This window comes from Olea europaea, unplaced genomic scaffold (assembly GCF_002742605.1).
Source record: "Olea europaea var. sylvestris unplaced genomic scaffold, O_europaea_v1 scaffold1004, whole genome shotgun sequence".
Taxonomy (NCBI): Eukaryota; Viridiplantae; Streptophyta; class Magnoliopsida; order Lamiales; family Oleaceae; genus Olea; species Olea europaea.
Window position 1 is genome coordinate 421319 of NW_019227357.1, and position 8890 is coordinate 430208.

An 8890-nucleotide genomic window follows, 5' to 3' on the forward strand; every position below is an offset into this window, starting at 1 on the left:
ATTTTGAACTTGAGAAAAAAAATTAATTCGAATAAGTTAGGTATAAGATATGAAAGGTCAAATTTCGGGTTGTATACAATTAACCATCAAATTCAGGTAAAATTCTTATACTGGAATAATTCAAAAGCTACAAACAAGATTAAGATTACAAGGCAGAAAAATTAGGATAGATGTATTTCAAATTCATAGCGTATGACTAGATCCTTAAAAAACGAGGTTAATTTATTTTGAATTGAGGAGTTAGGTACACGTATATACTAACTACTTCATGATTATACCGGACTCTCAAAAATAATCTAAAAATACTCAAAACAAACAATAAAATCGGTTTTTACTGAGAATTCAACATTTAAGGATTTTTATCTTCAATTTTACTCTCCACGCTTATTCATTATAATGTTATCCAAGAAATATATTGTCAATTTAAAATTTTATAATCTCCTATTCCAGCAACAATTATGTGAACGAGGTTAATTTATTTTGAATTGAGGAGTTAGGTACACGTATATACTAACTACTTCATGATTATACCAGACTCTCAAAAATAATCTAAAAATACTCAAAACAAACAATAAAATCGGTTTTTACTGAGAATTCAACATTTAAGGATTTTTATCTTCAATTTTACTCTCCACGCTTATTCATTATAATGTTATCCAAGAAATATATTGTCAATTTAAAATTTTATAATCTCCTATTCCAGCAACAATTATGTGTTACCATCGTTAGTTTCAACCCGACCTCATCTCTAAAATTTATCGGCGTAAATTAGACAATATAGTTAATTTCTAGCTACATATTCTGATATAGCTGAGAAGTTAAGCCCCCATTCCCATTTTCACAATAAAATATGTTATACGTAAATTCAAAATTTTTCCTACTTTTTAAACATACATTCTCCAAAAATTCAATATTTTAATATACATTTTTCTACTTTAATGGGAGACACAGGGATCAAGTGTAGGACAACTTTTTATGTGCTAGATTAAGTTATATTTGAAGTTTACAAAAAGCCCACTGTAGTACCGATTTGCCATAAAAGCCCAATAAGTCATATAGGCTGCTTTGTGTTTTAATTGGGCCTATAAACCATTAAAACAAGGCCCAAAATCCGTACACCATCCCCTCTTATTGCCCAATGTTTGATGGAAACCCTAACCCTATGAAGTCAGCAAATCATGAAGAGCATTCAACTCAGAATTCCCCAATTATTGTGACTGGAGGATTATATGGAGGAAGTGAGCAAATCATGAATTAATCAATACTATCAGTCATTTATTTCAATTAATTACAACTTTGAGTTTTATTAAATTTGTTTTAAATTTCCATATAATTCAAATTATATTATATTTTTAGTGCTGATTTCATGTTAGGCTCAAGTATCCACACATTGCACTTGGTGCTTTAGTCTCATCAACCCCAATTCTTTACTTTAATGATATAACTTCACATATTACTCAAAAGTAACCAAGGATTTCAAGGTATTAATAAATCATAAAAATTACAGTTTTTAGATCATTTCAAGATTAAAAAAAATTATAAAGCATCTTTCTTATCTTTTTTTTTTTTCAAGACTTGCAGGTATCTTTCTAATTTTGTTATTTCTCTTTGTTTTTTTTTTTTTTATTTCTCTACACAATTTATGAGAAATAGGGTTCTTTTTTTATTTTTTTATTTTTGGCTACTGTGTTGAACCCTTTTAATTTCTCTTCAAGTGGTGAAAATAATTAAATTAATTATCTTGTTTCAACCGTTAGTATGAATGTTTCTCTTTATGCTAGTATGAATGTTTCATTTATTAGATTAATTATCTCTTTACGGGTGACACTAATTTATTCGAATTAACATGCAAAATTTTCATATACAGGTGATCATGACGAAGATTTAATCTTGGGCTCCTTATATATCATGTTGACTTGTTCATTTTAAAACCTAAATTAGTACACGCAAGACTTTATTCAATTATTTTTCAGTCAAAGTCGAACACGTGGCAATGTTAATACTAATAATTTCTCATTATTATTTATTTCAGGCATTTAAACTCTCATTATTATTTATTTCAGGCATTTAAACTCTCATTATTATTTATTTCAGGCATTTAAACTCTCATTATTATTTATTTCAGGCATTTAAACTCTCATTATTATTTATTTCAGGCATTTAAACTCTCATTATTATTTATTTCAGGCATTTAAACTCTCATTATTATTTATTTCAGGCATTTAAACTCTTCTACTGAGTTATAGGATTATTTGGGTTCAATATACTCTTTTGCAATGAGCCACCAAATTAACTCCTGCTATCATACAATGAATACAGCTATCCAAGTGAAACTAGTGTGGGATGGTGTGGGATGGAGATGGCAAGTAATTTTATTTTCCTACAATAACTCATCATTTTATTAATTTTTGTCATCACTTAATAAATCAACATCGTACTATATATCTGTATTGAGTCGTGATTTTCCTTATTGTGTGTCCTTACACTTACATAGAACGGCAACTCAGAAATAATTTTTTGCAACTCAACAAATTAGTAAGATCTAACTCCATATTTAGTATCTAGTACATATAGATATAGATCCGTTTATTTTATCATGCGTTCATTCTAATTTATATCCAGATACTTCTTTTTACAGTTGAGTAGTGACTCATTACTCAGAAAATTCGTTATTGAATATGACTTGTAGATTGAATGCAACATATTTAATCAACGTAAAAGAAATTTTTGTACTTAACTAACTATCTAATATTCATTTCTTGGAAATTTTGTCCTTTTTTTCTTCTTTAGACTTGTAGTGAGATGGTGATGCCCATTGGAAGAGGAATAAATGATACAATGTTTCCACCTTCACCTTTCGACTTGCATCAATTTATCGCAGACTGCGAGAACTTATATGGTATCCCACCTCGACCACATGGAGTTACAACTTATTTTGGAGGCCATGTATGTTGTTCTAACCCTTTCAAACTTGTAATGATTATAATTAATTATTTTTACTGGCTTATAATTAATTATTTTTACTGGCTTACGAATTATGATATAATTTTTGTCAAATAATTTATTTCTTCCCAAATTTCAGGATATTAAATTGATTTTACGACGATTCTCGTGCCACATAATTTTCTCCAATGGTTTAAGAGATCCATACAGCACTGAAGGGTATAAAAATCAATTTATTTCATCCTTATACATTGTTGTAAATATTATTAACATATTTGATTTCGTTGATTTATTAAATTGTTTTTGTTTGGTCAAAATCATAGTGTGCTCGAGGACATATCGGAAAGTGTCATTGCTGTCACTACTGTTAATGTTGTGTTCTTTATTTTAGGCAATTTCTATGCATGTTTTCAATGTAAAAAATAATCTTATATTTAAGTGAATTGAAATTTTATACTTAATATGTTTCTACAAGACGGAAATTTATTTGAAAGTATGTGCTTTAGTCAAATCAAAGTGATCCTAGTTGGTTAGTTGAGCAAAGGAAAAATGAGATCTAAACTATTGGTGATGGCTACATGTTACGCTGATCTTTTGGCCTAGAAAAAGTAAAATGAAAGAGAGAATGACTCTGTCATTATCCCATTAAAAATTAGTAGACAAAATTTGAGTTAATAAAATCCTGTTTTTAATATTGATCAGCCAAAAAATGGTTCAATATGCTTTCTAAAGATGTATTATTTCAATTCTTCCATCATTGATTTTGTCCGTCTCTAAATAATCCCCATTTTCTCGGGTTACTCAATTTAAGATGCTTTCCTATTTTCTTGTGGTTAGTGAAGAAATAAGTAGATGGTCCAATAGCATCACTTTTTCCTCGTGCAAACTTGTAGAATTATTAGAAGCCATTTTGATGCTGGAATTGGAAAGATAATGCTTAGCTAGATAGGGCAAGATTTGTCCAATTTTGGGAAATGATTGGACATTTCTAAGTTGGCAAACTCAATTGCCTCCCATTTTCATACAATAGGATAAAGAGATTTAGTGGCGGCCTTGGTTATAGGTGGAGTAGGCAGTCGGAACCGCCGAGAAGCTTCAAATGTGTTTAGTAGCATTAACGCATATAATCATTTCTCAACTACAACAACTACAATATTACAATTTATTTCCAGAAATAAATGAATGAATACTTCATTAAATATGAAATACTTCACATTTTCCTAAATATTTTTTGTATGTTTTTTCTTCAAACTTATTAAAAAAAAGACCATGATGATTAATAGTAGTGATTACCATGTTGTTTTTAACATTTTAAAAAGAGTAAGCTATTACATAGAAATATAAACAATTCGTAATAACTGACCTTTCAAGATAGATGAAGAATATGAATGAAATAATGTCTTTTTTATGAAAAAGAAAATGGATGAAGAAGATGAATGAAATAAGGGTTTGCTTAACAAGAAATTTGTTTTTTTTAATGCTAACTAGGGTTTTGAAGGATTTTATATTCATTTTTTATTAACTAAATTCGTATTTTACAATATAATATTCATATATTCAATGATTATAATATACAAATTAAACAATCAAATCACAACATTAATTGTTTTGAAAAACAATCATGAAGGAGCATTAAATGCTTCAAAAAAGTCAAATTAAGGGTAATTTAGACATTTGATAACAAGAAAGTGACATTTTTGTACAAATTGTGTGCATATCAAAATTTTTTGTGCATTTTCAAAAAAAGTGACATTTTGATAAATTTCCCTATATTTTATGGAATTCACAATTTTCAATCGCATATTTCATCAACTTCTATTGAAATATACTAAAAATTTGATTATAACCCCTTCTAAAACTAGGGCTTAGTCAAAACCCATAAAGTAACACTACTCAAGACCTCTAGAGCAACTCCAGATACAAGGTAGTTGCCATTAAAGACTCCTTAGGTGCTCTTACTCTCGTGCAAAAATAAAATTGGTATTGAAACTTTTTTTTCCTTAATTCCCCAAGATTATCTACATAGTATGCTATGTGCACAAGAAGCTTTGGTCACCTACTTTACAGTCGAAGGCTCCAAGCCAATGCATGGATTTTGAAAAGGCAAAAATCAATAGCCTTAGACCTATTTAACAATACTTTTCGAAAATTATAAGTTAGTCAAATATTATTTTTAATTATATTCACAACTTTTATTTTTATTGGTTGTATGCTGTATGCACGTGCATTGCACGTTTTATGTGTCGGATGAATAATATAGGTAATGTTTTTAAAATACTAGTATTATTTTTGAAAATAGTGGATGTAATTGATATTTTTAAAAGAAAAATTAAAATTGTTAAAAGAATATATATGAATAAACAACTTCCACACTTAAATCCATAAAATTGAATTTTATGCTTTATTGTGAATTACAATTTCAAAATACATTACAATTTTTATTTTAACGTAACAAAATTTTTATATGATCAGTTTGAATATAAATATGCCAATTCAAATTTGAATAGTAAATTATGCACATATGTGAATATACTTCATTTAATTTGTCAAACGTAGTGACATCTTTAGTATCTTGCTTGGGTTTGCCTAAATCCAAGTAAACATATTTGATTCATTTTGATTGTATTCAATCTAATTAGATTCCGTATCATTAAAGATATATACCTCTTTTCTATTAATCCTGTAAAAATTAAAAGGAAATGATGATAAAAAATCATAAAAATAATTGGCAAGAACTTAAAATAAAAGCTAGTTCTATATTCTATTTCCTTAATAATTTAAGAAACGGAAACACACAATTCTCTTAACAGTTATTTTCATTTATTTTATAAAAATAATTTTTGAAAGAAGAGATAGTAAGAATGAGATTGAAGACAGTGGAGTGGGGGAAGTAAATATAGGAAATGAAAATGAAAAGATAATATGTAACAAGAAAATTGGTCGAATTCATTGCATTCAAGTACGTCTTTTTATCTCATCTTTTTACGTTAACGAAATATTTCAAATAATTATATATTTTTGATAAAGATATATTAATTAATTAAATGAATGTAATTATAAAGATTAATTTTATACATTAATAATGTATTAGTACGAAAAAAGTTAGATTAAGAAGATTGAGTATCTAACTTTGGAATCGAATGAAGTTGGACAAACAGACACCTGCTTCAAGAGAATTATCCACATCAAAACTCTACAAACAAAAAATATTGATGATCAAGTATTGTTAGGTCCCGTTATAATCTGTTTGCTCAAACTAAAAATAAAAATAAAAATTTAAGGATTGGTTTATAGTTTGTAAAAATCAGGTAAAAATAGAGTTGAGAAAGGAAATAAATGTCGTGTTTTTATCTAATCGTCTGGATATGTTTGAAATATATAATAGAAGATAAAATAAATATTTCATTGAGTGGGTATTGGGTGAGAGTATATTGATTTTATTAAGTAAAACCATTTTTTTATTTTTTATTTTTACCTCCACTATCTTTTATTGGAACAAAGATAATTGTTTAAAAATATGTAAAAAAGTTGAAAATCTAAATTTAGTACCGAATAAATTTGGACAAAATGATTCATGCATCAAAAGAATTATCCACTATCAAAATTCTACATACATAAAATATTGATGGTCGAACATTGTTAAGCCCCACTCAATATAATTTTTAAAGTTATTTTTCTACTTTTACTTTTGAAGAATTTAATTTGATTAACATAATTTTTAAGGTTACTTCTTTTACTAATAATACAAAAGGTAACTTTTAAACACAACTAAAATATGCTTTAATAAATAAAAAGGAAAAGAAAAATCAAAGGAAATTTTTGTTGTAAAGAGTCAAGAAAAGAAAATCTAGAACACACAAGAAAAGAAAGAATTAAAATTTAGAGCAAAAAAAAAAAAACACATACACACACACAAAGGATCAAGGAAAGGAAATACAAGAAACGATGGAAATCTTCCATGCATAAACGATGGATTCTTGTATTTAATTGTTCATATCAAGGAAGAATTTGCAATGATGGAAAAAGCGGACCGGCCCGACCGGTTCAACATGGAAAACCGTGACCCACTACCGGTTTGAAGGAACCATGAAAAAAGGAGGAAAAGGAAAAGGAAACCGTACTTTCACTTTCAATACAATTGAAAAAGCATCTTTTTTCTCCTCTTCTTCTCATTGTGCCATTGCCATATCCATCAAAGGTATTTCTTCCAAATTTCTCTACTTTGTTCTTGACTCCATATTCTAAATTGTGTTCTTCTTCCATGAACGGGTTAACTTTTAAAGCAGGTTTAATTTCTTCTAAAAACCTTGATTTTTCATTATGTTCTTTTTTCAGAAATATTAATATTTTCCTCCAAGATTTCAATTGATTTAGGGATAAGAATTATTTATTTTCGTTTAGAGTAACAATTTTCATATTTGATTTGGGAAATTTGCTGGATTTTGTTGTTCTCTGTTGGAGGACGTTAAGAAATCTATCAAACCTCAGTACAGCCTGTACCCATAGAAGCCAAGTGCAGGCAGAGGCCCACACTGAACTTTTGGGCAGCCCATCACAAAAGGCCAATTGTTTTTTTATAAATGTCCAGGCCCAGACAAAAAGTAAAGCCCATTACTTAGCCCAATACCATAATTACATTTCATGATTCGTTCAAGTTTCAACCCATTCCAATTTCCATCCATTCTACAATTCAACCCGTTACTCATTCCATCCGCACCTCCGACAGCGATGTCTCTACCTTCTCCTCCCCTACTTTCGACCATCCCTATTTGTTCGAGCCCCAGACGGCTAGATCATAGACGCACTTATGGGTTACGGCAGCAGCAGAAGCAGACACCAACGATTCTTCAGCAACAGTCCGCAATTCTAAAGTTCATATGTAGCCCAAGAAAAACATCAGCAATAAATATAAAAATATATAAAGGCCTTTTGCCCACACAAAGAAATAGGTTACAAAGCCATCCCTTGTATACGATCACGCCACGCCGACAACTATTGCACACAGGAAGCTATACCTGCTGTTTGCGAAATTAGTTCTTTCGATTTAAAACTACCGCAAGTGTAAGGTTCGTTAACAAGTAATAAAGTAGATTAAATGAGTCTGAATATCGTCCCACAGAGATTGATTAGTTCAATTTTATCTATCGTCGCCTTAACCGAAACTAAATTACTAAAGTGAATGTGAACCTAATGAAAATCCTAATTTTGGAAAGAAAACCCTAATTATGCAATTTTTATGATTGAATTAAATTAAATATGCAAAACACTATTTTTAACAATCTAGAATGAAATTAAATGTTGAGAATGCACGTTTGTTGTAATCAATAGAAATTAAACACACTAGGATCACGATTTTCCATACAATTATCACTTTAAAATCCTAGTTTCACAATGTGACAACACACTTCAATTGTGACGAATCAATGTTCCTATGTCTATCCAATACTCTCTCTCGAGATGTATCGAACCTATTTCTACATATCACCGGCCTATATTTCTATGACAAGTGCATATGTAAAAATGCATGCGATTTTATGAACACTTAAAGATTCACGTAGGGTATAGCGGTATATTTCTATCCCCTATCGAACCCTACGATGATTTATATTATGTCGAACCTATTTCAATTCTCTCAAATGCAAGAATAAATCACCCAAACTCACACAATTACGGGACCTTAATTGCGGAAATAATAATTGCATATAAATCATTCAAATCAATAAAAATATGTCTTAATGTCAAATTACAAAACTAGAAAATTAAATATTAAATTATATGGTACATCGATCTCCTAGCACATGAAAATCTAGCCTAACATGGTTAAAATAAAAGAATACATCAAATTTTTGATAAAAAGCATCACCGGGTTATGAAATCTTGAGAAATCTTGAAGCTCTTCGTGTAAATCTTCGTTCTTGCGCTCAAAATCATCTCCAAGAAGTGTTTT

The 8890-nt window shown here is 29.1% G+C and overlaps 1 pseudogene; it reads left to right on the forward strand.

The window, feature by feature from the left end:
• LOC111372489 overlaps nucleotides 1-3503 on the forward strand; it is a 16609-nt pseudogene extending 13106 nt beyond the window's left edge.
• The last annotated feature ends 5387 nt before the right edge of the window (nucleotides 3504-8890 follow it).